This window comes from Bos indicus, chromosome 1, assembly GCF_029378745.1.
Source record: "Bos indicus isolate NIAB-ARS_2022 breed Sahiwal x Tharparkar chromosome 1, NIAB-ARS_B.indTharparkar_mat_pri_1.0, whole genome shotgun sequence".
In the NCBI taxonomy this organism is placed as follows: Eukaryota; Metazoa; Chordata; class Mammalia; order Artiodactyla; family Bovidae; genus Bos; species Bos indicus.
In genome coordinates, this window is record NC_091760.1 from 4,831,448 (window position 1) to 4,855,145 (window position 23,698).

Consider the following 23,698-nt stretch of genomic DNA (forward strand, 5'->3'; position numbering starts at 1 on the left):
TGATGGTTTTGGGAGGACTCTTGAGAGTCCCTTAGAGATGGGGGAGGTCTGACTAGTCAATCCTAAAGAAAATCAATCCTGAATATTCACTGGAAGGACTGATGCTGAAGCTGAAGCTCCAGTACTTTGGCCCCTGATGCAAAGAGCTGACCCATTGGAAAAGACCCTGATGCTGGGAAAGATTGAGGGCTGGAAGAGAAGGGGGTGACAGAGGATGAGATGGTTGGCTGGCCTCACCGACTCAGTGGACGTGAGTTTGAGAGACTCGAGATAGTGAAGGACAGGGAAGACTGGTGTGCTGCAGGCCATGGAATTGCAAAGAGTCAGAGATGACTTAGCGACTGAACAACAAGAACCACATGCAAAAGTACAGAGCAATCGAGGGACTTGGTCCCTTCTGGGGATCACAATTGTTATTGTCATTGTGTCCTTCTTTACGACTATTATTCTTTTATCAGGGTCAGAAGATGAGCTGAGCTGGTGAGATCAGTGGCCAGATCTTGCTGAGAAGTTTGGCTTTTCTCCTGGAAAATAACTGAATGGTTTTGTGGCAGTGAAGTGAAATAAGATCAGGTTTACAATTCTGTTGAATATACACAGAATAACAGAGCCCTTTACAAATTAGAAAAAACAAGTTTTTGTGGTATGTTTGAAACATAAGCTGAGAGTAAAGGAGGAAAAACATAAAGAATTCACAATTTAATTTTTACTATTTTTATTATTAATGATTCTTAATTAAAAAGTATGATAGCCTTTTTTTTTTTTTTAAACAGCAGTTTTAGGTTTATAGCAATACTGAGCAGAGTGTTCAGAAGTTTTCCCATATACCCATGGCCTGCGTACATACATCCCCTTTCCCTTCATTAGCATTCACAACTAGATGGATACATATGTTACAATTGGTGAACATAAATTAACATATCATTATTATCTAAAGCCCCTACTTATGTTAGGGTTCACTCTTGGTCTTGTACATTTTATGGGTTTGGACCTACTTATAATGACATGTTTTTACCACTGTAATTATCGTACAGAGTCATTTCACTGCCCTAAAAATCCTCTGATTATCTTGCTTCCCTCTCACAAGCTCCTGCCAACCAGTGTTTCTTCTACTATCTCCATAGTTTTTCCTTTTCCGGAATGTTGTATAGCTGGGATGGTATGGTATGTTGCATTCGCAGACTGGTTTCTTTGCTTTAGTGATAGGCATTTAAAGTTTCCCCATGTCTTTTTGTGGCTTGATAGCTCATTTCTTTATAGAACTGAATATTATTCCCTTGTCTGGATGTACCATAGTTTTATTTGTCTATTCACCTGCTGAAGGACATCTTGAACTTCTAAATTTTAGCAGTTATGAGTAAAACTGCTGTTGATAATTATGTGTAAGTTTCTGTGTGTATGTAAGTTTTCAGCTCCTTTGGATAAATACCAAGGAGTGTGGTTACTGAATTTTATGGTAAGTGTATGTTTAATTTTGTAAGAAACTACCAAATTGACTTCCACAGTGGCTGTTGTTGTTGTTCAGTCGCTAATTCGTGTACAACTGTTTGCAACCCTATAGACTGCAGCAACCAGGCCTCCCTGTCCTTCACTATCTCCTGGAGTTTGCTCAAACTCATGTCCTTTGAGTCCATGATACCATCCAACCATCTCATCCTCTGTCGCCCCCTTCTCCTCTTGCCCTCAGTCTTTCCCAGCATCACGGTCTTTTTCAGTGAGTTGGCTCTTCACATCAGATAATCAAAGTATTGGAACTTCGGCAACAGTCCTTCCAAGGAATATTCAGGGTTGATTTCCTTTAGGATTGGTTGGTTTGGTCGTCTTGCTGTGCAAGGGATTCTCAAGGGTCTTCTCCAGCACCGCAGTTTGAAAGCATCAATTCTTCGGTGCCCAGCCTTCTTCGTCCAACTCTCACATCCATACATGAGTACTGGGAAAACCACAGCTTTGACTGTGTGGGCCTTTGTCGACAAAATGATGTCTCTGCTTTTTAATATGCTGTCTAGGTTTGTCACAGTTTTTCTTCCGAGGAGCAAGTGTCTTTTAATTTCGTGGCTGCAGTCACTGTCCACAGTGATTTTGGAGCCTATGAAAATAAAATCTGCCACTGTTTTTATTTTCCCCCCATCTATTTGCTAAGAAGTGATGTGACTGGATGCTGTGATCTTTGTTTTTTGAATGTTGAGTTTTAAGCCAACTTTTTCACTCTCCTCTTTCACCTCAAGAGGCTCTTTAGTTCCTCTTCACTCTGCCATTAGGGTGGTGTCATCTGCGTATCTGAGGTAATTGATATTTCTCTTGGCAGTCTTGATTCCAGCTTGCGTCATCCAGCCAGGCATTTTGCCTTATGTATTCTGCATAGAAGTTAAATAAACAGAGTGACAATATCGAGCCTCGATGCATTCCTTTCCCAATTTTGAACCAGTCCATTGATCCAGGACCGGTTCTAACTGTTGCTTCCTGACCTGCATGCAGGTTTCTCGAGAGGCAGGTCAGGTGGCCTGGTGTTCCCATCTCCTTAAGAATATTGCAGTTTGTTTTTCTTTCACAGTGTCCGTACTGTTTTGCATTCCCAGCAATAATGAATGAGAGTTCCTGTTGCTTCACAGTCTTGTCTACATTTGGTATTGTCGTCATTATGGATTTTGGCCATTCAAATAGGTGTGTAGTGGTGTCTCACTGACGTTTTGGTTTTATTTCTCTGAAGACATCTGATGTGAAACATACTAATTTACATTCTTCACATACTAATTTACCATCCATGTATCTTTTTTGTTGAGGTGCCTATTAAGGCCTTTGGCCCATATTTTAACAGGGTGGTTTGTGTTCTTACCATTGAGTTTTAAGAGTTCTTTTTATAGCGTTCCTATCATTGAGTTTTAAGAGTTCTTTGTATATTTTAGGTAATAGCCATTTATCAGATGTGTCTTTTGCAAGTGGTTTCTCTCAGCTCATGACTTGTTTTTTCGTTCTCTTGAAATTGTGCTATGTAAAAGAGAAGTTTTTAATTTTAATGAAGTCCATCGTATCAGTTCTTTCTTTCATGGATCATGCTTCTGGTCTTGTATCAAAAAGTCATTGTGGTAGGCCAGGTAATCTAAATTTTTTTGTATGTTACCTTTTGTAGTTTCATTTTTTTGGTTACAAGTATACATTTAGGTCTGTGATCCATTTGGAGTTAATTTTTGTAAAGGGCATAAGGTGTGTATCTAGATTCTTCTTTTTGCATGTGGATATCCAGTTGTTTCACTGCAGATGGTGACTGCAGCCATGAAATGGAAAGACACTTGCTCCTTGGAAGGAAAGTTATGACCAACCTAGATAGCTTATTAAAAAGCAAACACATTACTTTGCCAACAAAGGTCCATCTAGTCAAGGCTACGGTTTTTCCAGTGGTCATGTATGGATGTGAGAGTTGGACTGTGAAGAAAGCTGAGCACTGAAGAATTGATGCTTTTGAACTGTGGTGTTGGAGAAGACTCTTTTGAGAGTCCCTTGGACTGCAAGGAAATCCAACCAGTCCATCTTAAAGGAGATCAGTCCTGGGTGTTCTTTGGAAGGACTGATGCTGAAGCTGAAACTCCAATACTTTGGCTACCTCAGGCGAAGAGCTGACTCATTTCAAAAGACCCTGATGCTGGGAGGGATTGGGGGCAGGAGGAGAAGGGGGTGTCAGAGGATGAGATGGTTGGATGGCATCACCGACTCAATGGACATGGGTTTGAGTAAACTCCGGAGTTGGTGATGGACAGGGAGGCCTGGTGTGCTGTGATTCATGGGGTCGCAAAGAGTCAGACACGACTGAGCGACTGAACTGAACTGAAACTGATCCAGTTGTTTCAGCACCATTTGTTGAAAAGACTGTATTTTCTCGGTTGTATTTCTTTTCCTCCTCTGTCAAGGATCCATTCTGTTTATTCAGATCTGTTTCTGGGCTCTCTTATCTTGTCTCACTGATCTTTATGTGATTTCTTTTGCAGATACCACTCTGTTTTGATGACTGTAATGTTGTAGAAAGTCTTGAATTGGTTAGTGTTAATCCTCCAACTTTGTTCTACTTCTTCCATATGACTTTGGCTCTCTTGGGGTTTTTTGTTTCTCCACATAATCTTAATTTTAATTCTAAAAATTAGAGAAAATGCATAGAAGACTTAAAAATTAGAAAATATCAGAAGAAAGAAACAAAGGCTAATTTCTAATACAAACTAGATTGAACTTTTTACCTTTCAGTTGTACTTTGATGTAGCATTTTTTTCTGTCTTGTGTTTGTTTATTATTTATAGTATGTGTAATAAATTAATTTAGATTCTAGCCTGTTATTTCTTCTCATTTACTGGGAAAAATCATTGTGTTGCAAATATGTTTAAGTGCTTTGTAAATATCTGTTTTAGCAAATGTTTAACGTTCTATGGAATGTTGTACTGAGGTTTACTGGAATCTCATTTGCATGCACTGATTATTTATCAGTTAAGGTGTGGTGAGTGTATTAGAGTTCTCCAGAGAAAAAGAACAAGCCAATAGAATCTATCTATTTATCTATTTGTCTGTCTATTTGGATGGCTTTCTTGATGGCTCAAGTGGTAAAACATCTGCCTGCCATGTGGGAGACACGAGTTTGATCCCTGGGTCAGGAAGATATCCTGGAGAAGGAAATGGCAGTCCACTTCAGTATTGTTGCCTGGTGAATTCTTGCATGGACAGAGGAGTTTGGTGGGCTACAGTTTATGGGATTGCAAAGACAGACGTGACTGAGCAACTAACACACACACACACACACACGTCTATGTGAAAGGGCAGGTGGGCACTGAAATTTATGGTAGAAATTGGTTCATGCAATTATGATTGCAGAGAAGTCCCTTGTGCTGCCTACTGTCTGCAGGTTGGAGACCCAGGAGAGCAGCTGTGTGGTTCAGTCTGAATCTGAAGCCTGAGAATCAGGAGTGCCGGTGTCCCAGGGCAGGGGAAGATGGATGTATCAGCTGAGAGAGAGAGAGAGAGAGAGAGAGAGAGAGAGAGTTCCCTTCCTCCATCCTTTTGTTGTATTCAGGTCTTCAGTGAATTGGATGATGTCTGCTTACATTAGAGACGGTGATCATTTTTACTCGTCTATTGATTCAAATGCTTATCTCATCCAGAAAAACCCTCACCGACACATCCAGAAATAATGTTTTACCGACTCTCTAGGCATCTGTTTGCCTAGTCATGTAGACACATAAAGTTAACCATCACAATGATGGGTGTGAAATAGGGATTCCTCATGGGAAGTTGACTCCGTGTACTTGTGGGCGCTGGAAGAAGTTCAGGAAAAACAGCCGCAGGAGTAGGAGGAAGAGCCAGGACACATTGAGGCCCAAGTTTTTCCCTGCCTCCCACCTTGATGATGACGCGGGGTGACTTGCAGAAGAGGCTTGCCGCTGACCTCGGAGCTGCACGTTTGTCTGGCTCAGGAGCTCCAGCGTCTGTCCCCACTACCGTGCCATACAGAGCTCACCACCCTGACCCTACCTGCTTCTCCACTTGGGCTTTCAAGTTCAGTTCAGTTCAGTTCAGTCGCTCAGCCGTGTCCAACTCTTTGTGACCCCATGAGTTGCAGCACGCCAGGCCTCCCTGTCCATCACCAACTCTCGGAGTTTACTCAAACTCATGTCCATCGAGTTGGTGATCCATCCAACCCTCTCATCCTCCGTTGTCCCCTTCTCCTCCTGCCTTCAATCTTTCCCAGCATCAGAGTCTTTTCCAATGAGTCTGTTATTTGCATCAGGTGGCCAAAGTATTGGAGTTTCAGCTTCAGCATCAGTCCTTCCAATGAACACCCAGGACTGATCTCCTTTAGGGTGGACTGGTTGGATCTCCTTGCTGTCCAAGGGACTCTCAAGAGTCTTCTCCAACACCACACAGTTCAAAAGCATCAATTCTTCAGTGCTCAGCTTTCTTTATAGTCCAATTCTCCCATCCATACATAAGTACTGGAAAAACCATAGCCGTGACTAGATGGACCTTTGTTGGCAAAGTAATGTGTTTTAAAGTAATGTCATTTCAAATGTCTTTGAAATGTGCTTTCAGAGCCTGAGTAAACTCCCCTGATGGCTGATTCTAAACAAGTAGCTCCTAGGAGAGGGGATTCTGGGAGGTGTAGTTCCTGCTTAGCTCCAGCGACAGGGTACATGCCTCCCAGTGCTCGTCTCTGGTGCTCTTTCTGTTGTGACGAAGTACTCAAGAGGATGTCTTTATATCCATCTGGTGCTTTTTCTGAATTTTGGAGTATTTCTTGACAATAGATCATCAAAAGAGGAATCGTTCGGTTAAAAAGTCTAAACACTCTAGAGAGCACATGTTGCCAGTTTACACAATAAGATTGTGCCGGTGACACCACCAGGGCAGTGGATGAAGCGTCTTCTCTGACTGCTCTGTGGCTGATCCTGACTACTGTATTCTTTCTCCTCGAACTTCTTGAGGTTTTCGTTTGAATTGTTTATAACTGTCCTTTCAGATGAAGTGTTTTTTTTTTTTTTTTTTTTAAGTTAAAATGACTTGGCAATAAGTAAAGACTAGTGATGGTTGTATCTCTTGAGGTTGAATCACTTAGTAGATCTTGTGAGTAATAGATAAACCACCCTTTCCTGTTTTGGGGACTCACTAATTGTAACAGCAATAAAGTGCAAGGGTTAATTAGTTGAAACAGGGGTATTGAAATGGGTATTAGCAACTGCAGTGAAAGTTAGAAGCTCATTTGGTGTCAAGCTGCAAAGTTCTCAGAAGTCATGTGTCAGACTTGCTGTAGAATATTTTGGGATAGTTTCTGATTGCAGGGAGTCAATTTTTTGCCTTCTCTTTTTAAGAGAAGTGTTCTATAAGAATACTTTTAATTTTAATTGGTAACCTCTGATCCTGAAAACATAATCTGTCATTTTCATTTCTCTTGGTTCTTGTCTGGTGCTTTAACATCTGTCCTCTTGATTATAGGCTCTGGTCCTCACAGACCTCTTGTCCCTATGTAGATGAGTTTCCTTCCTTGTTCATTTCTATTGGGAAATGGCAGGAAAACCAAAACTTCATGAACATCAAGGTTAAAAAACCATGTTGTAGGGCTTCCCTTGTGGCTCAGTGGTAAAGAATCTGCCTGGCAATGCAAGAGATGGGTTCGATCCCTAGTCTGGGAAGATCCTGCATGCTGCGGATCAACTAAACCCGTCTCCCACAGCTGCTGAGCCCCTGTGCCACAATTACTGAAGCCCGAGTGCTCTAGAGCCTGTCCTGTGCAACAAGAGAAGCCACCACATTGAGAAGCCCACGCACTGCAACTAGCGTTGCCTCTTCTCTCCACAACTAGAGGAAAGCCCGTGCAGCAACAGAGACCCAGCACAGCTGTAAATAAATAAATGAATAAAAATTTAAAAAAATTAAGAAAACCAAAAACAAACCCAAACTCCCTATTGTCTATGACCCTGTGTAGAACAGAATGTTTCAGCTCTCTGTGTGTTGTGGCTTTTTCCAGTATGGTTTACCAAGGCACATTTATGAATCAGATATTAGACCACATTCCATCGACTTTGGAATTTTAAGTCATATTTAATATTCCCTTTAAAGAGTGGACCACAGTTGGTTTCTTACCCATGCCGCCAACAATCAAGCAGTCAACCCACTGACTCAGTTTTAGTGTAAATCAAACCTGCATTTTCAGAAACCACAAAATATGTGGGTTTTCTAATTCAGACTGAAATGAACTGAAATATACTGGCTTGTGATGGGGGTACGTACTTCCGCTGAAAGTGGAATGTTGCCATGGAGCCTTCAGCCCATGAAGATAGCTTCTCGTCTGGGGAGAGGGATGTGGTGTGGAGTTTCATCTCCATTCTGGCCACTTGGAGTGGGAAAGAGTGGTCCCTGGGACCAGCATCATACCCCCGTCATCTGGGCACCTATTACAAGTGCAGATTCTCAGGCCTCACCCTGGTGAGCCTGCATTTTCACAAGGTCTCTGGTTGATTCTATGCTCAGTTTGGCCTGAGAAGCCCTGTCCTGGAGAAAGCTGTTTGAGCTGCTCTGCCACCATCACCATCACCTTCTGGCAGGGCTTTGTTCTGGGGAACACTCAGACCTGTGGAGTGGACTCTATTTTATTGATCTGTGTATTGATTGGTGTTGCTGAGGTTTGTTAAAGTTCCTGAAATTCTTTGGAAGCAGTCCCTTGGAGAGATTGACTTCATTTCTCCGTCGTGAAGTCTGATGGAGCAGAATGGGCTTTTTCTGCTTTTCATCTGATCATTTTGCTGGGTCTGAGAGCGCCATGCTGCAGGGTGTGGTTAGGATAAGTGTTGGGAGACTTGAGGTTTGATCTCTCTCTTTTTATAAAAATTTATTGTAAATTTGTGATAAAATATGTGCGTGCCTGCTATGGCTTCAGTCATGTCCGACTCTTTGTGACCCCATGGGCTGTTGCCCGCCAGACTCCTCTGTCCATGGGATTCTCCAGGCAAGAACACGGAGTGGATTGCCATGCCCTCCTCCAGGGGATCTTCCCGACCCAAGGATGGAAGCCACGTCTCCTGCAGCTCCTTCATTGCAGGCGGATTCTTTACCACTGAGCCACCGGAGAAGCCCTAGTACATTCGTATTGTGTGTAATCAGTTTATAGAACCCTTTCTATCTTGCAAAACTGAATCTGTACCCATCAAACAACAGTTCTGCATTTTTTCCTCCCCCAGCTCCCAATAACCACCATTCTACTTTCTATTTCTGTAGATTTAATTATCCTAGGTTCCTCACATAAGCAGAATCACAGTATTTGTTCTTTTGTGTCTGACTTCTTTGTCCTAGCGTCATGTCTCCAAGTCCATTCCTGCTGTAGCACGTGGCATGGTTCTTTCCTTTTGAAGGCTGAATGATATCCTTTTGTATGTATGTATCACATGTTTAACCAGTCATCCGTCTGTGGATCCTTGGGTTGCTTCCATCTTTGGATTGTTATAAATGATGCTGCTGTGATTGAGTGTGGACCTTCAGTTACTACAAGCTGGAGGCGAGATCTGAGACAAATCAGTGAACTTCTGCATCTCATTTTCCAGTGCTTTAAAAGTAAGGAATTCAGATGCTTTCCAGAAATAGAGACGCAGATGCAGAGAATAAATGTGAGAATACCAAGGCAGGAAGGGGAGTGGGGTGAGTTGGGAGATTGATACTGTATAAAATATGTAACTGATGAGAACCCACTGCAGAGCACAGGGAGCTCTGCTCAGTGCTGTGGTGACCCTGAGAAAGAAGGGCACGTGTATTCGTATGGCTGATTCACTGTGCTCTGCAGCAGGAAACCAATGCAACATTGTGAGGCAACTATGCTTCAACAAAAATTAATACAAAAGGAAAGTCAGATGCTTTCCAACATTCTCTTAAGTTCTAGTTATAGGATACTAAATAAAATCTATATCTATTGAGTGACTAAGCACACTCACTATTTAAAAAAATTATATGCATTCTAAGGATTTCCATGGTTCCTCCTGATGATACCATGTACCTTTCTTGAGCTGACTTAATTTTTGAATATCCTTGACAGTAGAATTTGTGCAACTTTTTTTTGAACAGCTTTTTTGGGCTCCAAAATCACCGAAGATGGTGATTGCAGCCATGAAATGAAAAGACGCTTACTCCTTGGAAGGAAAGTTATGACAAACCTAGACAGCTTATTAAAAAGCAGAGGCATTTGCCAACAAAGGTCCGTCTAGTCAAGGCTATGGTTTTTCCAGTGGTCATGTATGGATGTGAGAGTTGGACTGTGAAGAAAGCTGAGCACCGAAGAATTGATGCTTTTGAACTGTGGTGTTGGAGAAGACTCTTGAGAGCCCCTTGGACTGCAAGGAGATCCAACCAATCCATCCTAAAGGAGATCAGTCCTGCATGTTCATTGGAAGGACTGATGCTAAAGCTGAAACCCCAATACTTTGGCCGCCTCACGAGAAGAGTTGACTCATTGGAAAAGACCCTGATGCTGGGAGGGATTGGGGGCAGGAGGAGAAGGGCACGGCAGAGGATGAGATGGCTGGATGGCATCACCAACTTGATGGACATGAGTTTGAGTAAACTCTGGGAGTTGGTGATGGACAGGGAGGCCTGGTGTGCTGTGATTCATGGGATCGCAAAGAGTTGGACACGACTGAGCGACTGAACTGAACTGAACTTATTGAGATATAATTCATATACTGTTTGATTTACCATGTAAAGTTTACAAACTAGTGTTTTTCCCCACCACGTTCTCAACGTTGTGCAATGGCCAATCTCCGAACATTTTTGTCATCCCCAAAAGAACCCCTGTACCCATCAGCAGTTACCACCCATTTTCCTCCAGCCTGCCGCCCCCCAGCCCCCATTCCAGCTTAGACAATCACTAATCTATTTCTGTCCCTGTGGATTTGCCTATTCTGGATGTTTCATATAAGTGGGATCATAAATATGTGACCTTTTATGACTAACTTCTTTCACCCAGCATAACGTTTGCAAGCTTCGTGTGTAACTTTCCAAGGTGTCAAGTAATCTCACATGTGAGGGGTTCGTTTATTATCAGCATCATATTTCTCCTCATGCCAAGAACCAGCTGTCGGACTGGGGCTGAAGACATAGCACGAAATACCCAACACATCCCCTGGCTCTAAAGAGCACCCTGTCTTGTGGGCAAGATGGGCATTAAGTGAATTCAACATAGATGTTAATCACAAAGTACTGGGTTCTGTACTGGAGAAACTTCGGGTGCTTTGGAGGGTATACCGGGCAGAAGGTGAGGGGAGCTCTGACTCAGTGCCCTCGTCTTCAGGATGATTTCTGTCCACAGAGCTCACGGGGGGCATCAGGGTCTACTATGTGACTGTTGGTGATGATGATATGGTAAAAAACGAGACCCCATTTGTGTCCTTGAGAAGCTCACCCTGTCACAGGTCAGATGGCCAACCACGCTGATGGATGGTTCAGAGTATGGACTGTGGGTGCTGGAGCTTGGGTGGACCTCCCCAAAACATTCAAGGGAGTCTTTAGGGAGCCACTGTGATGCTTGAATGGAATTCTGATAGATGAGTTCAATGTCTTAGGGAGCCTCCCTGTGCGTGGAGGGAAGGGACATTCTGAGCAGAGGTCATGAGTGCAAGTGTAAAGATACTCGGAGTGTTCTTTGGGGATGGGGCATCAAGGAGCCTGGTGTGGCCATGGCGTGGGGACCAGCTAAAGGAAGGAGGCAGGGACGGTTGTGAAGCATCTTAGAGCAAAGGTTAGCAGCTTTATCCTCCACGTCTCAGGTTTGCATCCTTTAGTTCTGAGGACCTTCACCCCCATTTGGGGCTGTCACTGCATCCCTTTCCTAAATGTGACTCGCCACAAGGTGGCATATTTTCCAGTGGCTTTTCTAGACAGCACCAGAATCCTCTGCAGGGAGCTGTCTCCTCTGCAGTGTCAGTGCTGAAGGCACCGGAGCTTTGAAAGTAGTGAAGGATCAAGCCACTCTTTTAGTTTCACTGGGACATGGGAAAAGAAGAAGTTGGGAGACAGGCAGGAAGTTGAATGGAGCCATCAGCTGCAGGGTATAAAGTTTTTCTGGGCCCATATTATAGGTGGAGAGGGATTCTGTGAGCTGTCATTTATGGATAGTACCTGTCATGGCTGGTAAATAGATGTGAGATTATGGGCCAGTCCATCATAGCTTTAGGGCCTGTTTCATCATACATCACCTACCTTGATATCTAGGATTCTACACGGTGATCAAAAATGTTGTGACATGTAAGGTCCAGCCGTCTAATCATTTCCAGGCAATCTAACCATCATAGTGCATGTTTTTATTGAAGTAAAGTTGATTTACAGTATTAGTTTCAAGCACATATTGTGTTATATTTTTAAAATAAGTGTTTCTTTATGTATTTATTTAGCTGTGTCAGGTTTTAGCTGTGGTACGTGGGCTCTTTCTCTGCAGCACACGGCTTCTCTCTAGTTGCGTTGCCAGGGCTTGGTTGCTCTGCGCCACGTGGGATCTTAATTCTAAACCAGGGATTGAACCTGAGTCCCCTGCATTGAAAGGTGAGTTCTTAACCTTTGGACTGCCAGGGAAGTCCCAACTGTGTTACATTTGAATGCATTCTTACCCAGGACCACTGAGGCAATCAGTGCAAAGAGATGCAACCCTTTATTCATCCACCACTACATTTATTGCATGCTGATAGCTATAGCTTATGTGCATTCAGCGATTGCATCTCCACGCTGGAGTGCCCTACACCGTAATCAGGGAGGTGGCCCAGGGCAGCAGACTGTGAGTTCAGGTGTCAGCAGGCCTCCCCCGCATGTTGATTTCATGCAGTTGTCTTGGTATTAATAATGAACGTTGTCATCCTTGTTCCTACCTGGGCTTGTGGAGCTCTTACCTGTGGCATCTCTCAGAATTTCTGTGGATTCTCAGAGGATGGCGTCTAATGGATCCAAGGCTGATCATGATTGGTCACACGAGTGTCTGCCTTGTGCTTCTTCTCTTGATGTGCCTTCATCCATCAGTCACCTGCTCTAATATCTGCTTGAAGAACTGTCTTACTCGAATCTTTATGGTGAGAATAGCTAAGTCCTTGCCAAGGGGCATGTTGCATGCAGAGATGCTGGAGAACGACTCTCTGACATCTGAGATTTTTGTCACCTGGAAATGAACATGTCAGATCCCTGAGACTGGCCAGGCCTCATGACACAGTGTCTTCAAGGTTTACCCCAAATAATCCTCCCCAACCCCACGGTGTCCACCCCATGATACAGTACCAGGTTACTCTCTCAAGGTACCCTGCTTATCACTGTATGTATCAGAATCTGAACTTATCTTGTTTATTGAATAGAAATGATCTTTTATTGCACTCTTGCAAGTACCCACTGGCTGAATCCTGGCAGCAGCCCCAAGAGGGGCTACAGCTTATCCCAGGATTTTAGGCTAGGCAGTCTGGTTCCAGAGACCAGCTCCTAGCCATTATGTGTGTGTTGTATCTTTACCAATAAGAATATCAGTTCTGTTGAGCTTGTTTTTCTTGGTACCAGGAACAATGCTTCTTCATAGGCTCTAGAGAATGGTGAAGGAATGAGTGCGTGGTCAGTTCCTGGTCAGGAAGAGTTCCTGGAGACATTCAGGTCTGTACTGTGCAGGAGTAGCCAGCCAAAGGCGGATGCAGATGGAGGTACAGGACATTCCTGGCAGCAGTCATGGATGGTGTGAGCTCAGACTTAAAGGGTTCCTGTGCTCCTGGGTTGTTGGAGAGAGACTTGAGACACCAGGCTGGAGAGGTAGGTAGATGGGAAGCTCCAGAGAGGATGTTTCTGTTACATGTCTTGTTGAATCCTAGCAGAGTCTTTCAAAGTATGATCAGGAATCCAGCTTTGTCAGAATGTGAGTGAAAAGTGAAAGTTGCTCAGTTGTGTCTGACTCTTTGCAGCCCTCAAGGACTCTAGACCACCAGGCTCTTCTGTCCATGGAAGTCTCCAGGCAAGAATACTGGAGTGGGTTGCCATTCCCTTCTCCAGGGGATCTGCCTGAGCCAGGGATCCAACCCAGGTCTCCTGCACTGCAGGCAGATTCTTTACCATCTGAGCTACCAGGGAAGCACAAGATTGGTTGCATCAGGGTCTGGGGTAGGGGACTGAGGAATCTGCATTCTAATGCTCTTGCTGGGTAATGCTTATGCACACAGATGCTTAGGGATCACTGCTCTGAGAAACAAGATAACTGCTAATAAAGTTATAACATTATTTTTATCTTGCAACTTTTCTTCATAAGTATCCCCCAACTCCTATGCCCAGGAGGATGGAGCTGTGAAGTAATGTATGTCCTAAGGACACTTTCCTTCTGTTGATCCTGTCTTAGTCAGCTTGAGCAGCTATAACAAAAGCATCATAGACTGGGTGGTTTAAACAAGACACATTTATTTCTCACAGTTCTGAAGCCTGGAAGGTCCAAAGTCAAGGCACTGGTGAGAGTTACCTTCCTGACTTAGAGAGGGACATCTTCTGTTGTATCCTCTGATGGCAGAGAGATTCTCCCATTACTCTTCTTGTAAGGGCACTAATCCCATTCATGGGACTCCACCCTTATGACCTAATCACCTTCCCAAATGCCCGCCTTCAAACACTGGGGATTAGTGCTTCAAGACAGTGACAGACTTTCTTTTCTTGGTCTCCAAAATCACTGCAGATAGTGACTGCAGCCATGAAATTAAAAGTCACTTGCTCCTTGGAAGAAAAGCTACAACAAACCTAGATGGCATTTTAAAAAGCAGAGACATTACTTTGCCGACAAAGGTGCTAAAGTCAAAGCTATGGCTTTTCCAGTAGTCGTGTATGGATGTGAAAGTTGGATCATAAAGAAAGCTGGGTGCTGAAGAACTGATGCTTTTGAACTGTGGTGTTGGAGAAGATTCTTGAGAGTCCATTGGACTGCAAGGAGTCAAACTAGTCAATCCTAAAGGAAATCAATCCTGAATATTCATTGGAAGAACTGATGCTGAAGCTTTTATACTTTGACGACCTGATGTGAAGAACCACCTCTTTGGAAAAGACCCTTATGCTGGGAAAGACTGCAGGTGGAAGGAGAAGGGGGTTTAGAGGATGAGCTGGTTGGATGACATCATTGACTCAAAGGACATGAATTTGAGCAAACTCAAAATCTGGGAGATAGAGAAGACAGGGAAGCCTGGCATTCTGCAATCCATGGGGTCCCAAACAGTTGGATACAACTGAGAGACTGAACAACAAATAATGAATATTTTCATTCCATGGCAATCCTTCTTTGTGTGTTTATCTTCTTTTGACTTTGGGACTTCTGCTTGTACACTGTATTATTAGAGTACTAGGGCTGCCTTAACAAATGGAAAAAGCACCACTGATTTGATGGTTTACAACAGAATTTCATTCTCTTGCATTTCTGGAGGCCAGAAGTCCAAAAGCTAGGTGTTGGCTGAGTCATGCTTCTTCAGAAGGTTCTAGGGAAGAACACCTCCTTGTCTTTTCCTAGCTTCTGGTTTCCTCTGGCAGTCTCTAGCATTCCTTGGCTTGTAGCTGCATCAACCAGTTTCTGCTTCTGTCTTTACATGACCTTATTCTCTGTGTGTCTTCTCTTCTTTTAATGTTACCAGTCATCAGATTTAGGGTCATTCTAATTCAACGTGACCTCATCTTAACTTTATAACATCTGCAAAACTCTGCCCTAATAAGATCACTTTTTGGAGTTATGTGGACATAATTAGGTGGTTGTGAATTTTCAGGGACACCATGTAACTAATTACATAGAAGTTTGTGTTGTGAAGGCCATTCTGCATTGTCAGACAAAGATTTGAGAAGTATTTGGTCAAAATTTGGTCAAATGCACTTCCACCAATAACAGTAACAACAACAACGAAACAAGTCAGGTGGTCACTTCAATTCTAAATTGGTGCAACATCTTGGTGCAACATGTAAACAGTCTTGCGTGCTTTACTCAGAGCCCATGTTGGGTTTGTTTATCTTCGTAATCTTTAAGTTGACTTCCATATAGGATGCTGGAAAATTCTTTTGCAAATATCCCTTTAGTAAGCCTCCCTGAACTAACTGTTTTTCACACTCAGTTGCTAGAGATTTTTGGAGCTTGAGTTCACTGGCATCCAGAGAGGGTGTCAGCAAAGTAGAAGGAACTAACCCTGGGGTCTGTCCAAGGGCAGTGGCTGATGTCACTAGCCTGGACCATGCTTTTGACTCCAAGGAATTTTTTTCCTTTCAAAGCCTGTTTTCTGTACCATGATGTATTGTTACGTGACAAAGTCAAGTGTGTGCTTCTAATCCAGTCTAATCCATTTACCACATTCTCAGGGAGCTCAAGCTTTCCTGTAGATGTTTTTCCTAAAGTCACCCTTTTAAAATTTGCATGTTTTCTTTCTTCTAAGGATGTGACCTGCTTTAACTTGTTTCTTCTGGTTCCACTTTTAGTTTTCCAGTTTCTGACTTTTAGTTGCGGGATCTGTAAACTTCCTTATGTGTGAATCTTTGCATCTTTTATTATATCTCTAGGTTAAAAAATCTAGACACAGATTTACTGGGTTCAAGGGTGTGAACTTTTAAATTCGTCTAATGCATTTTATTGCTGAATTTGTGTCCAGAAGGAGTGTTTTAAATGCTGTCATATCAGTGTCTAAATGTGCTCATTCTAACAGTTTCCTTGCAAGTACAGATGATGTTTATCTGTTTATTAGGGGTCAAGATCTTGGGGAAGGTGGGTCTTTTCTGTATATACATGGGCCCGTCAACCTGGTGGCTCAGATGGTAAACAATCTGCCTGCAATGCAGGAGACCTGTGAGAAGGGAATGGCAACTTACTCCAGTATTCTTGCCTGGAAAATCCCATGGACAGAGGAGCCTAGCAGGAGGAGCCTACAGTCCATGGGTTGCAAAGAGTTGTATACAACTGAGCAACTAAGCAGATCGAATTACTACATAAGATGTGTTACCACCTTGTTTTTTAAAAAAGTTTATTTGTTTAATTAGTTGTGGGCCTTGGTTGCAGCAAGTGGGATCTAGTTCTCTGACCAGGAATCGAACCCAGGCCCCCTGCATTGGGAGCATGGAGTTTTAGCCACTGGACCACCAGGAAAGTCCCATTCTGTTGTTTAATGCTGATACGTCTCTTGCTTATTGGTGCCAGCTTATTTAGATCTTCTCATTGTTTTACCTCCAGTATTCTTGCCTGGAAAATCCCATGGACGGAGGAGCCTGGTGGGCTGCAGTCCATGAGGTCGCTAAGAGTTGGATACGACTGAGCAACTTAACTTTCACTTTTCACTTTCATGCACTGGAGAAGGAAATGGCAACCCACTCCAGTGTTCTTGCCTGGAGAATCCCAGGGACAGGGGAGCCTGGTGGGCTGCCCTCTATGGGGTCACACAGAGTCAGCCAATAATTAAATTTGTCATGTATGCATGGACAGGTTAAGAGAATTAGCAAAAGTAACCCCAAGAATGATTCTTCCTGTGTGTGCCATCCAGGTACAGGTTGCATTCATGAATGATCTTTGCCATTGTTTAGTCGCCTAGTATGTCTAACTCTTCACGACTCCATGTACTACCCCACTCCAGTCTTCTCTCTCCCTCACACCATCTCCAGGAGTTTGCCCAAGTTCATGTCCATCTCATCTGTGTTTTCTATCCAGCCGTCTTGTCCTCTGTCACCCTCTTCTCCTTCTGCTCTCAATCTTTCCCAGCATCAGGGTCTTTTCCAATGAGTCCGCTCTTTGTATGAGTGATCTTACTTAAGGACTGTCTAGTCAAAGCTATGGTTTTTCCAGTGGTCACATATGGATGTGAGAGTTGGACTATAAAGAAAGCTGAGCGCCTAAGAATTGATGCTTTTGAACTGTGGTGTTTGTTGGAGAAGACTCTTGAGAGTCCCTTGGACTGCAACGAGATCCAACCAGTCCATCCTAAAAGAGATCAGTCCTGGGTATTCATTGGAAGGACTGATGCTGAAGCTGAAACTCCAGTACTTTGGCCACCTGATGCAAAGAACTGACTCATTGGAAAAGACCCTGATGCTGGGAAAGATTGAAGGTGGGAGGAGAAGGGGATGACAGAGGATGAGACGGTTGGATGACATCATCAACTCACTGGACGTGAGTCTGAGTAAGCTCCGGGAGTTGGTGATGGACAGGGAGGCCTGATGTGCTGCGGTCCATGGGATTGCAAAGAGTCGGACACGACTGAGCGACTGAACTGACTGAACTATCATAGAGGCGAAGAAGGAGAGGGCCAGAGGTGTTCAGTGACTTGTTGGAGGCCTCCGACGTGATTGGTGCTGAGCTGGTTGCAGGGTTAGGGCAAGTTCTGGCGGGAATGCCGTGGGTACCAGCTGAGTCTGGGGGAAACAACGGGAAGGGGTGCAGAGAGCGCTTTTCTTCTACCTTCAGCCGTGAGTTTGTGGAGAGGCGGGAGGCCTGGGAGACAGCTGAACTTCAAAGCCACCTGAGTGTGTAACCTTGACCCCCTTTCTTTTGTTCAGCTGCAGGCAAAGAAGGGCCAGTTCTAAGAGGTCTTGCTGCACAGCTCTCTCCGAATGGCTGCTCTTTGAGACCGAGTTCTGAGTGGAGTCCTGTGCTGTCGGACTGGCGGCTGCCTTTCTTCTCTGGCGGTGTGTATGTTCTCCATGTTTCCAGGGGAGCTCTTATAAAAAGGTTGGTCTCAGTTTCCTTTTCATTTGGGGTGACCTCTCTAACTCTCTGGGTTTAAAGCTGCACGGAGTTCATTGCCTGCCTTTCGTCTTGGAGCTGCCCTGTGATGCCGAAAGGGCTGCGGGGACCTCTCCTTTCATCCACAGTCTCACGCTCTCCCTCACCAGGGCCGTTCTGGTGCTCCTGTCTGAAGCCGCTGGGGTGGGTGAGGGGGACACCCCTGGCTGTCCCTAAATCCATGTTGGTAGCCGGTGCAAAACCCCTCACTCAAGATGACAGCTGTGGTCCATGCAAGGATGCTGTGGAGACCTTTCTAGAACTGGCCTCTCTGCCCTCCCACCTTAGCATGCATGCTCAGTCGTGTCTGACTCTTAGCGACTCTCGGGCAATTCTTGGGACTGTAGCCTGCCTGCTTCCTCTGTCCATGGGATTCTCCAGTCAAGAACACTGGAGTGGGTTGCCATTTCCTTCTCCAAGGGATCTTCCCTACCCAGGAGTCGAACCTGCGTCTCCTATGTCTCCTGCATTGCAGGTGGATTCTCTACCACTGAGCCACCAGCATCTGCCCCTACATAGTACCCAGAGGGCAGCTGTTAGGTCAGATGCTCTGCTCAAAACCTTCCTGTGCTTTTCAGCAGCCCGACCCCTCCACCCACAAGGCATCAAAACCAAAGTGTTAGCAGTGGTTTCAGGGCCTGGCAGGAGCTACCTTCTCCCTCTGCGGTTCTCCCATAGCTTCTTCACTCTGGCTATGGCTTAGACATGCCAGGCAAACCCCTGCCTCAAAGCCCTCATCCTGGCCGTTCTCTCTGCTTGGAGCCCTTGTCCCCTAGTAACCACACGGGGTGCCCTCCAGCCCTGTGGACGTGGGTCTATTGCATCTCCTTTTCAGTGAGACTGTTATCCCAGGTGAGCCCATTGAAAACCATCGCGAGTGTGTCCCCCGCATCCCTGACTCTGTAGGTAGAGTGTGGCTGAGAGTGTTGCAGGCCGTCCACAGGGACTGGAGGTGGACCGACCTGTGTTGGTTCTGGCACGGATGCACCTGTTCCCGCCTCCTCGATGGCAGGAGGCTATCTTGCATGTTTTGGCAGAGTCTCTTTTAGAGACCGTTCCTGTTTCATTCTTGGGTTTCAGGCCATTCCACAATTTCAGTCTGTTGTGGCGATTCAGCCCCTGATCGGGGCCTTTGCTTGGGTCATATTTAATGTTTAAGGTTTCACTTCGGAGGCCACTACCAGCTGTGGCCAAGTAGTCCCCCAAGTTCCAGTAGTGTCCGGAGAGCCCTCCAGTTTCAGTTGCGAGACCCACTCAGGCTGTTAAGTCCGCTTGTAGGAATTTAACTAATTAGTGATGGCTGGTGGTGAGACACGTATTTAATAAATCCCTGAGTTTATCTCGGCTTTATGGAAAATCTCTAAGCCTCGCAAACCCATAGAAGGTTAGTACTCCTTGGTTCAGGAGTCCAGGTGTCAAATCGAATGAGAACATTGCTTTATGAATCCCAGGGGCTGGCGGATGGCTAAGAAAATCCTTACTGCTCCAAGCAGCTGTTTACAGTGGGTCTGATCAGGTTCCAAGGTGAAGGGGAGGGTGCATTTAGACTCCCTGTTCTTCCCAGTGTGTAAAAAAAATTTTTTTTTTGAAAAACTTTTTTGATTGTGCTGTGTAGCATGTGGAATCTTAGTTCTCCAGCCAGGGATCAAATCTGTGTCCCATGTATTGCGAGCATGGAGTCTTAACCACTGGACGGCCAGGGAAGTCCCTTCCCCAGTGTTGTGATTGCATTTCCGATCTTGGCCTGTATCCATTGCTCGTTTACTGTGTGTGAAGCAGCAGAGTGGGTGCTGTGCCTGCTGGGGATGATCCCTGCTTCAAGGAGTTTATAATCTGCCAGAGAAGATGAACGTGATGATCAGTTATTGTAACATAATGAATCTGCATCAAAGTGTAAGCAAAGTGGGGCAGAAGCCCTGAGCAGGGCCCCCTTTTGTCTGGGGACTAAAGATCCCTTTGTGGGAGGCACAGCCCTTGTTGTGGATCCTGTGGGGTGAGGAGAAGATGAGCAAGGGTTGGGGGGTACAGCCCCAGGGCAGTGATGGAACGTGAGCTACAGGCCTCAGTGGAGCGGGGGGGGGGGTCTTGTCCTGTGCGGTTGGTGGACAGGGTTTGTGGGGGCCAATGTGGAGGGGGAAAGGGAAAGTTCAGAGGGGCATTGTGTTGTGGAGGCCTTTTAAAGATGGCGAGGGCTTCCCTCATCACTCAGTTGGTAAAGAATCTGCCTGCAATGCAGGAGACCCCGGTTTGATTCCTGGGTTGGGAAGATCTGCTGGAGAAGGGATAGGCTACTCACTCCGGTATTCTTGGGCTTCCCTGGTGGCTCAGCTGGTAAAGAATCTGCCTGCAATGTGGGAGACCTGGGTTTGATCCCTGGGTTGGGAAGATTCCCTAGAGAAGGGAATGACTACCTACTGCAGTATTCTGGCCTAGAGAATTCCATGGACTGTATAGTCCGTGGGGTGGCAAAGAGTTGGACATGACTGAGTGACTTTCACTTTCACTTTCAAGGAGTTTGAATAGTACTAGCAGAAAATAAAAACCTCCAGCAAGTCACTCAGGAGAGGAGAATGACACTCATCATCTGTCTTGTAGAGAAATCCCTTGAGTATCGTTGGGAAGGCTGGTTGGCCATTGAAGGTCTGAATGACACCGAGGCTTGTTAGGAGCTCGGTGGGAGGTGAGCTTGGCCTGGGCGGTGGCCAAGGGCCAGACATGGACAGGATGGATGGGAGAGGCGATGTGAAGGCAGCATCCTGTTGGTCATGGCCAAAAACAGAGGCTGACATTCTCTGTAAATCACTCAGGAGCTCAAAAGACCGCATTCCCTTCCATGGGCAGTAAAACGAGTCACAGAGCCCTTGAAAGGAAAGCAAGGTGGAGAACATGGAGGAAACACTGAGAATGTCTAACCCAGAAGAGGCTATGGCAGTCCCATCATTGCCCCGTGTGATGGAAGAAGGAAGGTCTTGGTACCAAGAAAAGCAACCTGGGAGCGGGCAGGGTGGTGCATTCTAGCTACATTGGTTTCTAGCATTAATAACTGATCACCCACATTCCTCATTCCTGGATTAGAAACTTTTTTTTTACCTGTCAGTGACTGTTTATTGACAAAATGTACCGCCGGAGTCCCTTGTGGCTCAGATGGTAAAGAATCCGCCTGCAATGCGGGAGACCTGGGTTCGATCCCTGGGTCGGTTGGGAAGATCTCCTGGAGAAGGGAAAGGCCACCCACTCCAATATTCTGGCCTAGAGAATTCCATGGACAGTCCATGGGCTCCCAAAGAGTCAGACATGACTGAGCGACTTTCACTCACTGCTGGAGTAAGCAGTGGCTTGGAGTTCAGTATAACACGTGGGTAATAGTGTTAGTGACTCAGTTGTGTCCAACTCTTTGTGACCCTACGGACTGTAGCCTGCCAGGGTCCTCTGTCCATTGGATTCTCCAGGCAAGAATACTGCTGTGGATTGCCATGCCATTCTCCAGAGGATCTTCCTGACCCAGGGATTGAACCTGGATCTCCTGCTTTGTAGGCAGATTCTTTACCATCTGAGCTACAGGGAAGTCCTGTCATATGTGGGTGGATATGTGATTTTCAATATCAGAACTGGAACCTTGTGAATGGGGCCAAGTCCTGGCCTGCCCTCTTCCGCGGCCATCCTTGACCCGCACATCTCCACTGCTCCCACTGTGCAGAGGAGCAAACTGAGGCTCAGAGAGGAGAAGCCACTGGTCCAGAGTCACACAGCTCCTCTTCATCTCGCTTGCAGGTGAGGGCAGGAAAGGAAAACCCCAGGGCTGGTGTGGGGGAGGGGGGTTTGTTGGGCCACAGACTGAGGGTGAGCAGGTTGACAGGAGGGTGGGGGTGTCATAGCTTAAAATCTGGGTGTGAAGGGGGCAGCTCCTCAAGAGATCTCTACAGAGGGGAGGGTGCAGGGGTACCGACCAGGATAAATTCCAATTTTTACACACAGGTGTGTGGACTTTGAGAAAATATCTTCAATGGATACGATTGCAGTAAGTGATTTTAAAATATATTTTTTTATTGTGGTAAAAGTCACATAATAAACACATACTACTTTAACCAGATTTAATTGTACAGTTTGGCGGCACTAAGTACATTTGCATCGTTGTGCCGCTCTCGCCATCATCCGTCTCCCGAATTTTTCGCCTTCCGAAACTGAGACTCTAACCCCATTAAACACTAACTCCCCGTCTTCACTCCTCACTGCCCTACCTACGCACCCGCCGCAGCCCCCGCCTGCCTCCCGAGCCCCCAGCACCGACCAATGTGCTTCGAAAGTTATTTGTTGACCAACTCAGTGGGTTTGCTTAGCCATGAGTGAGTGATCATCTCTGGGAGGAACGCATGCTTCAGCAACAACCACAAATATTAGTACTGGTGTTAATATGATAATCAGTAACTGTAATATGGCATAAATTCTAGCAAACTTTACTAACAGTTCCCAGCCTTCTGCTTATTCAGAAGCGCGTTATAAGGAGGTGTCTTCGATGAAGCAGGATTCTCTTTCTTTGGGGACCGAAGGGTCAGAAAGACCTTGTAGCACTGAGGCTCTCCCACGTGTTTCGTATCATGTGTTAATTTCACGTGAGTTTTAGTTTCACGGGTGGAGGGAGTCACTCATGGCTGGCAGGGTCACCCAGGACACTGCCTGTCTCATGGGGGCTACACCTCTTCTTGCGGCTTCCTGCCTTCATGGAGCTGTCTGTTGAACCAGCTGACCATGTCAGGCTTTCTCGGGGCCCCTTGCAGGAAGGCTGCCTGGAGGAGATGGCCCCTGCATGTCAGGGTTCACTCTCTCCTCCTTTCGTGGGCGGTGTGCGTGTCCGCTTGCACACTCCGGGGCCTCTTAGTCCGGTTGATAGATTTGTTTGGACGTGACCTTTCCCAGTTCCTCTTCCCTGGGCTTTTGCCTGCTGAGGAAATGATCCTCGGATCCCATCCATCTGCACTGGTGGCAAGAGAAGAGAGAATTTCTCTTTTCTGTGGTTCAGGTCCAACCGCGAGGACACCTGTCCTTCGGAGGCTTGTATTGTTCTGCGTGGTGTTGCTTCCTGCCGCAGAGACGTTTTATATCCTACTTCTGGAAGTCATCAAGTTGGACGAGAGACAGGAGGAGGTGGGGGAGGGTCCCCGGCTGACCTGGGCTTGTCTTTTAGGCTGTGTGTCCTGAAGATGCTTCTTCTGGACACATAGGAAGAGCTGTTTCTCCCCACCTCTGTCCACCCATAACTGGTCCTGTTAGGAAGCGTTTCCCGTGTGTGGGTGATTCATTCTGAGACCTTTTCATGTCCTCGGGCTTCTTCACTGTTGGATTTGAGAAAAAGGGCAGCTTCTCTTTTAAGTGTGATGAAAACCATCTGAGCCACACATGTGTACATCGGCGGTCGATTTATGCTTTTCGTATGGACACTCAGCGGCTCCCCTGGCTGCTAAG

The 23,698-nt window shown here is 45.5% G+C and overlaps 1 protein-coding gene across 7 annotated transcripts in view; it reads left to right on the forward strand.

Annotated features, from left to right (window-relative positions):
* The window catches only part of TIAM1 (TIAM Rac1 associated GEF 1), a 466,993-nt gene that overhangs the window by 138,124 nt on the left and 305,171 nt on the right, over positions 1-23,698 (forward strand). For 6 of the 7 annotated variants that reach the window (XM_070785816.1, XM_070785822.1, XM_070785810.1 and 3 more), the window contains one exon: positions 18,013-18,184. The gene's annotated coding sequence lies outside the window, so the exon portion shown is untranslated. Of the gene's footprint in view, positions 1-18,012; positions 18,185-21,772; positions 22,010-22,213; positions 22,257-23,698 lie in introns of all 7 variants that reach the window. The other variant, XM_070785836.1, reaches the window with a different exon arrangement.